Genomic DNA, 9,818 nt, shown 5'->3' on the forward strand with positions numbered 1-9,818 from the left:
TGAAATCAACATAAACAATTTAAGTTAAAAGCTGTCTTATTTGTAAGTTAGGTCATTTTTTTGTTTGATGTTGTTAATCATCTACTTTCGTGGTTGAATGCTGTTGGTCTTTTGGGATTTTGTGCCATAACATGATTCAATTTGGCGATGACCAGTATGCTATCAGCTTGCGGTCATCGGCCTGATGGTCTCCCACTAATGGAATGGATGAAACCCATTACCTAATCAAAAAAAAACAGATATTATAATATACATTACAAAAAAACACAATGGTTGAATTTGTAGAAGAAAAACAAAAACAAAACAAAAAATGCTCTACAACCCTCTGTATATGTTCATATTATCTTCCTAAAGTATAGCACATACCCAGTAATGTAATCTTTTCCACTTTTCCCTCTTTTCATGAATAAGCTTTACCGGCAAAATTCGAGGCCTCACAATATTTAATACAGTGTCAAACCCAAAGCTTATACCTGCAGAACAATGCAACTTGCTTGGTCATGTCTAAAAGCATATTGCTTACCCTGTAGCAGATGCTTTAAAATGTGCCGTGTATGTAGGGTTACCGCAGTCGGTCATAGCCACCTGCTCCACCACTTGGCGAGGGTGCCAGTGTTGGACTTCCAGTTAACTGAGCTGAGTCCTTCCTATGAAACGAGGAGCATTCTTCATCTGTCAGAAACAGCCATTTAGCTAAATCTGGATTTGTTAGAAACTAAACAGACTAGCCTCGTTACTCACATGTAAGCTTTGTAATCATTTTCCTATTTTTGAATCCTGATGTCATATTTGGCTTCGATGAAAGGTTCACACGCATGCTGTAGGTCTGAGTGATGCACTACAATCGCTAGTCCTGAAACTTTGTGTGGTTTCTCCACGCTCAACCTTAACAACACAAAATAATTTGATTACATGCTTAACTGCACATGAACAAATCTTGCGTCTTTTACAGTCATGTCTCAGGTTTAAACATTACCTAACACACAGAGTGAGCGTGCCCGATTTTCACGGACAACAGGAAATGCCGGCATGGTTCACCTGGTTTACTTCCCCACAAACAGAGGTATTTCATTTGGGCTCTGCATAATGTCGTCATTGGCTGAAAATAATTTGTGGAACGACCCTCGCCTCATTTCTTTATAGTTGGGATAGAACGCCTGTTCAATTACATGGGAATTTCTCCTCAGTCCAAGTTTCTTTGCATGTATTATCTGGCTTGCAAATGCCGGTGGTTTGGAGAGATAGAGTTTGTAGATGAGTTTGTAGCAGATATCTATTACAAAGATATGTTATGTCAGAATGACTCACATTCTCAAACTTAATGCCTCAGGGTTTGTCACAGAGGTTGTAAATAGAGTTCCAGGGAGTTGATGCTGGGAATGCCGGGCGTACCGCAAAGTCACATGATTAAGGTACCGGAAGTCTTCATTCTCTGTGTCATGCCGCTGTAAGCGTGCTGTCGGATCAGGACAAAGTCAGGCTTAAATGACCTGTAGGGGGAATATATCACACACATGAATAGACAACAGTCCTTATTTGGAGTCATTTTTGCAATGTGGGTGTATATGTTGCTATTATTAAATAGCAACAAATGTCCATTGTGGTTAGAAACCAACAATCACTGACAGTATCAGTGTGCACACAGGAGTCCTGCCTGCCTAGTAACCATAACTCAATCGCAGCCTAGTTACAATACTAGGAATCTTGTGTTTTTTTTTTTTCATGTGAAAGATTGTGAAAACTCTCCACTGAACGGCATTAATGTATTTAAAAAATCCTGTTCTGCTGTTGGATGGGTTTGTCTTTTTAACTAAAGTGAACCTCACAGAATTTTTATACGGGGGGGCGGGAGGGAACATGAAGTCCTCCCAGATTCTAAAACAATGGGTGAAGGATGAGGAAAGACTCTATCCTCCCACCTAATTCATCTTGATAATGTAAGAACCAGAGTGGAGACCTGTTGTCAGATTAGACCTCATGGAAGTCTGCTGCAGGGCCGTGTCCAAACTTCCATCGACTGGCCCTCACAACAGGTGGGCCAAGGAGCAGAAAGGATCGCTATGAAGGTAACAAGGCTGTCATCCCCACCTCACACTGATTAGACAATTCATTCCAGCTGTTCCCGTCATGTATTGGTAGATATGAATGCACTACAAACACCTTATTCTCACAGTGTTCATGTTAAGTGTTTTTGCATGGGTGGGTATTCAGATATATGCCGAACTGGGACTAGACCTTTTCAATCTGCCTACGTGAAACAATCCAAGAGGGGCTACTGCGATTACCGGCAATCCTGCCAAACTGGCTCAGGCTAAGGCAAAACAGTCCTGACAAAAATAAAATAAGTAATAATAATAAAATCTCATTCTCACACATCCAGGATGAAGTCAGGGAGATGTACTGTACGTTAACACCACAGTGTGCACCAAGTAAGTGAGGACGAAGTCGTAGCCCAATCACTGTGTGAGATCAGACAGATGATTCCACATGCGCAGTGTCTCTGTGGGATTTTATCAACCAAGGGAAGCATAAGATACTTTCAATTCTTAGTAAAGTGGTCTCTGTCAACAGCACAAAGGAAAATCTACTTAGATATTAGAAGAAGTTTAGCAAAGGTGGTCATGACTCTGGTATGTTTTTCTGTATTTGTTCCTGTGCCTGATTCTATGAGCTATGACTTTATGTTGGCCATGTGCTTCCCTTGCTCCCTGACTTTATTTACCAAGCACACCCCCTCGTTAGGTAGGTCAGTTACTGTGTTCGCAAATTTCCACTCCCTATACCCTAATTCTTCACTTTTTGCCCTACATTTAGTCCACTAATGTAGTCCCATCTGAATGTGTGAATGAAATCATACACTGGAGTCCAGCAGAAGAGCTGCACTTTCCATAGTTTGTGTGCATTGCTGTTTAATAATCAATGGAAACTTGCAAAAATGGCAGCGCTCAAGTAAGTAATGAAAAGATTTTATCTTTATCGCTGTCATGGAAAATAGTGCAACTGGTCTAAACCTTGAATCAACTATTTAATCATCCATTAAAAGAAATTTAGAACCTGGATAATATTAGCTGTGTAAACCACATGGATCCAGCGGTTTGGAAATGCATGGATGGGTCGTATATCTCGCTGCAGACCGCCATCGTGTGGTTTGAGACACCTGGAAGTGATTTGGCACCCCACTCACCAGGGCATCATGGGTATTCTCTAGCCATGGTTGTTCACGCCTTGGGGGGGGGGTCGGGGTCTATTGTGGTGTGCAGTGGGTGGTATGAGGATCTACTAGTGCACTCGATTGTCGTCACTATGGGTTCGTTCACACTACCCCCACACTAACAATACAAAGGCTGTCCCCGCAAATAGTGCCCTATTAAAGGGTATAGGGGGCATTTTGGACACAGCCCATTGTCTCAGTAACTCGTTTGACTATTGTGCTCATCTGTTTCCTCATGTGCTTTGCCTCCCTATTTCCTTGTGCTTTCTTCCCTCGTAAACCAAATACTGACTCTCATTACACTTCCTCTAAATTCCATCGAACAATAGACTGGTTTACACCAGGCGATGGACACTTATTTAGATACCGAGATGTTTCTCTGCAAAACAGGACATTTCTGGCTCATTCAGTACTTGGTGTGGGAGCGGTGTACGATCATGGCAGTTACAACGATGTCCAACACAAGGTAGTGTCACATGTTTATTAACTACATCTCTATAATCCATAATAGACCTTAATAAGGTTATAGTGAATTGTAATGTCGATGAAACCAGGCTGTGAGGGATAGACTTACAGTGTTAAAGGCAACAGCCATGCACTGTATAAAAGTCCTAGATTTAATTTTCACAGCTGTTTTTATGAAGACTTATTGTTTTTTCAGAAAGGATGCTACATCAGCTGAACAGTCGGCATGTTTTAACACCAGTTCAGTCCCGCTCACAGTCCGCGTTTGTTCATATCTTGTCAGGAACGTAAATAGGTGTTTTCTACTCTGATGAATGTCTATGCTTTAAGGTCTTATATAGAAATTTTAAACAGTGTTTTGAATGTGCCTCTGAAGACTGAGTACATTGATTTGTGTATTAAACAGAAGCATTGGTCTTGGTGACAAGCCACTCAAACCATTGTGAAATGCTAGCTTTTCATTACAATTGTTCTTAGTAGTCAACTCAGTATAATGGAGTATATCTTTTATTGTGTGAACACATAAAATCAGATCTTTCAAGTGTGTTAATGTAGGCATTTCATACTGACTGAAGGTTAAGACATTTAGCTGGATGTTAAATTGTATTGCACAATAACAAAAAATGACATTTGTTACTGACAACTCGTGGTATTGGGCCCCCCCAAATGAACTATGCAGGATAAGGCGAATAGCTTGAGGTAAATTTTAAATGGCCAGTTTTACCTGAAACTTTGTTTGTCATATTCTGCAATAACCTGCACAACCACGTTACCTGACCATTTAGCATGAAGCCACACACGGATGCACCAAAACTCAGGCCGTGAAAAACAAATATCAATCAATCAATCATCAATCATCAATCATCATCAATCAGGTAACGAATTCCTAAATAAATTACTTTGATTGATTTGATTTTTCTTTTGCCTTTCATAAACTCACCTGTTCAACTTTAATAGCATATCTCCATCCATTTTTTTTTTTTTTCCCTCTAAAGATTTTGGCCCTGGTAGAAAAGGAGTAAAGGATTTAAAAGGAGATTTAAAAAAAGTACTAACTTTGTTTCTGTTCTGCCAAAAATGAAAGGCTCATGCTTGTTTGTTTTTTTCAAAATAAATTGGATCATATACATACAAAATGCCAATACATATTTCAATTCTAAAACCTGTGACATTAACTTAATATTAAACATGTAATCGGGCTTTAAATTCATTTGTGAGGTCATTAATAATCCATTATTTGTACCTTGTTCCTGTACTTAAAGGGTGCATATTTAGTACCTTAAAAGTAGCAAATTTGTACTATCTATAAACTTAAGGTACTACTGCGAACCTTTTTCGGGTTGAAAGTCGGGACAAAGATGTCCTTTGATAGGTAACTGCCTCAGTGACAATCTGCTGGACAATTGTTATGTATTTTTTTCCTGGGAATGTATATGAAGGTGGTATTTTTGTCCATGAATTTTTGCATGAGGATAGTTGCAATATAGTGGCATTGAGGCTAGTTTACCCATGTTTTGATCAACTCAGTTTTGCTGAGATCATTTTTTCCACCGTGAAGCAGTTAAGAATGCGACATTCCAGGAATCCCTCCATAAGAAACTGCCTTTCTACAACTTGTCTCAAGTGTTTTTCACTTCAACATGAGGTTACACACACACACACCCCACACACACACCACACCCAACAAACTAAATGATTATATAAAAAATACATAAAACTTAGTATATAAATTAATAATATTAATAATAATATAATTTGACATGATAACTGGCTGACTAGTAAGTTCCGTACTCTGCTATAAGCTTAAAAAAAAAAAAACAAAAAAAAAAAAAAACTGAGGTGTTAATTATTGGAACGAAAAACCTCCCCACTGTCCTAACCACTTTATGGCTTCTTCTGTTTAATCTTCATACCTTTTTAGAAACCTAGGTGTGGCTATTTGATACGAATCCATGCTTTGAAAACCATGTGTTCTAGCATTTTGTAAAACTGGTTGGTTGCTGAGGCAGGATCCCCTTTTTTAATAAACATGACTCCATCTGGTTCAATATGCGGCAGCTAAGTTTTCTTACTAGGAATCCATGAAGTAGGACCATATTCGCCCAGTGTTCTGTCAACACACTGCACTGACTTCCCTATCAAACATCGTAGAGATTTTAAAATCTTGCTTATTACTTATAAAAGCCCTGAGTGGTTTAGCTCCTCAATACTTGAGTGAGGTCAAATGGCCTTATAGTCCTTCACGTTCACTGCGTTCTCAAAAGCTCTGGCCACTTATATCAATACCTGGAATAAACAAAATCAACTGTGGGGCGGCAGATCCTCTTCCCTAAGTAGCACCCAAAACTCTGGAACAATCTACCTATCTTGCGTGCGTTGAGGCAGACACACTCGTCAGATTTAATCTAGATTAACGACGCCTCTCTTTAACCTGGCATACACATAATACCTAACATCTAGAAAGACACTTATTTCTATAATTCAAATCCATTAAAGATATTTTTAATTAAACTGCCATTTAATTCGGTCAACCGGAACCAGGAACACTTCCCATACCCCCTGATGTCTTACAACATCGTAAGAAGAATGGCATCTACGCTAATATTAGTTCCCCTTTCTTCCTGATTCCGAGGTCACCGTAGCCACCACGATTCCTAGTCTGTATCCAGATCAGATGGTGGAGTCATCACCTAGGAGATGACCTCTACATCCCTTAATGTCAGCAAGAGCATATTAACTAGCGGCGCTCCAGAGACAGATCCCCTGTGGAAGACCTCATCACCTTCGACAACCATCAGCAACAAGACCGCACGGGAACCATTTCAAGTGCTCTGGCACCTGTGTTGTATCCTGGAATTAAACCACCCCATGCTGTGTTTCATCTGGTCAAGGAGAACTGGCCCCTGACCCGACTGATGCCTGGTTTCTCCCAATCGATTTTTGTCTCCATTTCTGTCACGGATGGACAGGAGTTACTCTGGTTCCCTTGTCACTGTCGCCTCCTGGCGTTTCTTAGTCACTTGAGAGTACGCTTGATTGATGGCAATACAACACTATGGGATGCGATCTGAACTGGGTGATGACATCATCACTGAATCACAATGAACTGACTTTAAGCTAAAAAATTATAATGTTATTGTATAATGTTTGGTCTTCTGTTGCACTATTGACAGACTACTTTCCCCGGTTTAAACTCTGTAGAAAGCTGCTTTGACAACCAGTATTGTAGAGGCACTATACAAAATATGGGGAATTTACTTAGAGCTTAAAAATGATAAACTTGCAGCCAAACTGAATGTAAGGTTGCCGAGCTACTGTCCATCTCAGTAACACAAAGAACTTATAAATTTCATACCAGTGGATTTTAAAATTCGTGTAAGTACTTACCAGCTTTCACACCATTAATTCATTGTGCAGTGCAACATAATTTCAGGGACTGTTCCTTTGCTGTCGGATACTATGTTGGCAGAACCGGATCTAAAATCACAGCTTGATCATTCTGTGGTCACCCCTGCTTTTGCAACAGAGGTTGCACTGCGCTGTACCATCTTTAAAACACAAAAGACAATGTCGGGCGCTATCGAGTCCACTAGTTAATGTGTCGTAACAGGTAAGATTGGTACAGGTTGAGTAAAAAAGAACAAACAAAGACAAAACAAAACAAAAAGTATAGTTTTATATTGGGTAACAAATTCCCAACCGTTTAAATGACATTAATAGTGAATACTGTATATAAATAGAATATTTATTACCTAAATGGGTCTGAGCTGAAATGTATTTGAGTTATAGCCCGAATATATAAGAAAGTTGAACAGATTTTAAAAAGTTGCCGTGGGGGGGGTACAATAACATTAGGGCTCATTGGGTCTGAGGATAATGATGCTTCCTGGGCCGGTGTGTAATTTATCTTTATGTGAATGACGAATGAGTCTAGCAAAGTTAGTATACGCCAAAAGTGGCACAATAAAAGTAAAGGATAAAATTGATTGTCTCCCCAAAACAAGAACTGACTCGTGGACTCAATCCGTAAACAAGTCATCAGTAATTCCAATCCCCCGTACGTGGACGGCTACACTTCCCTATGTAACACAATTTTCATAATGCCCAACCTATGTTTCTACGTTGGCCGTCTTCGAATATACTGTGACGCCCACCCTTCCATCAGGCCCGGTTCTCACGGGGGTGCTTAGCAACAACAAAAGCCAAAGCGACCCTCAGATAAAAGTATTAATAGCGTAAAACATTTTTCACCATCAATAAACATACAGACAGCTGCAATACTTTTCACATTAAATGATATTATTTTTTATCATGCTGCAATGCATATGCGGTAAGGGTGAACCGCTAGGGAAAGGCTAAAAGCAGCCAAATCTATTAAATACAAACCTCATAAACCTTTCCTTTTAGGCAAGACACCAGGACATGGATGTCATGGTACAAATATTTTAAATGGGACCGGAATTTGTATTTAATGTGTTATACCATTGTTGTTTTTTTTTTAATTTTTTTTTTTAAAAAAACATTAAACTTGATAACGTTTCCTTCTCCACGAGTTATTCAAAACAAGACGCATAACAAATTATGTACATAAATGACATTATCTCTAACTTTGATCTATTCTCGCCCTCAAAAAACACAACTAATTGTTATCATCACCTGAGCTGTCTACACTGCGAAATGAATCCCTACATTGTATCGTTTGTACATCTGCGCTTTGTTGTTTATGTGATGGAGAATTTGCGGAATTCAGTTCAGAGTACTCGCGGGCTTCAGCATTCACAAAGGCTGGGATGAGTTTTCAAGTTTCAAGACGTCATCTGAACGCCTCTAACTGGCTATTGCCGTCCTAAGCTCCATAGAATTGTTTTGGTGATTTGTGTTATAATGCGCAACACTGTAAAAGCGCCTAAAATGAAACACTGTTCCATTCATTTATGCACGTTTGTTAGCAACAGACGTAATAGTTTTAATTTGTTTTTGTGCACTGGGCATTTTTGGTCCAATCCTCAGGTCCATTTCTAGCTTCTTTTCTTGTTTTATCAAACACAGTAGCAAATCATAAATTAAACATTTGCAGTTGTGCTGATATTTGGGGGAACACCAGCACGGCTCGTGTAATATTGCTAACCCTAGTATGGGTATATAAAAGACGGTATAAATCATCATAAAAACGTGGGGGGGTGGGGTTTACCCCATATCTTGCTATCCCAAACTTTCAGTCGGTTCTGAAATGCACATCAGTAGTCTAATTCTAATCTAGTCCTAATCTAACAACAGTGTGTGAAGGTTTTTTTTTTTTTTTTTTTTTTTGCAAAGTGATGGACAGACTCTACTGTATGTTAGATTGCACATCATTGAAAATTAAGCCCTATTTGGTGATGACTCATGTTTCAGACAGTTGAAATTGAGATAAATGTTATTTGGTGAGCACCCTCACAATTTTGAAAAGCACCCTCAGCGTGATGTGGTTTCTGCACCCCGCCTTGCCTCCGATATACTGTTAGGCTTGTTTGTGTGGTTAGCATCATGTGGACAAGTGCGAATTAATCTTAATGTACGTTACGTAATGCCTGCTAACCCCTCCACCACTCCCCCCCCACCCCCACGCTTGTGTAAAGTGCCTTTGGGTGTACAAATAAGACACAATAAAAGCGAAATGCGATCCTCATTCATTCACGGTAATAAGATGGTCAAAACAAAATGTTTAAATTTACCAGCATCTTGTATTTCAAGATATTCACGTTATGGAATGTTAAAGGCTTAAATTGTAGTCCAACTCGTCAACATAACAAACACCAACAGACTTTCTTTCGGGCTGACCCTTGACATAAACACACAAACCAATGGTCACGTTGGATTAAGGAACCCATGTCAAATCCCAATTATTCCGCATCTAAAGCATGTAATATTACACACATTACTCAACATTTCTCTAATAAAATACTTAAACCATTGCTTTAAAGGTATAAATGTCTGTGAGCAAGATTTAAATGCATATTGGAAGATGCATATTAATTAATATTAAGTAACCAGACCCTTTGAAAATAAAGTGTATTTATATAGTACCTGTGGTATCTGTATCCCGTATGAATAGTTTCTTACATTGTTTATTTGGAGCTTTTGATACAGACAGGATTATGTT

At 39.2% G+C, this 9,818-nt stretch overlaps 1 pseudogene; it reads right to left on the bottom strand.

Annotated features, from left to right (window-relative positions):
- Positions 1-575: 575 nt before the first annotated feature.
- Positions 576-3,192, bottom strand: LOC122135155 (annotated as a pseudogene).
- Between the last annotated feature and the right edge of the window lie 6,626 nt (positions 3,193-9,818).

Source organism: Cyprinus carpio, chromosome A23 (genome assembly GCF_018340385.1).
Source record: "Cyprinus carpio isolate SPL01 chromosome A23, ASM1834038v1, whole genome shotgun sequence".
NCBI classification, from domain to species: domain Eukaryota; kingdom Metazoa; phylum Chordata; class Actinopteri; order Cypriniformes; family Cyprinidae; genus Cyprinus; species Cyprinus carpio.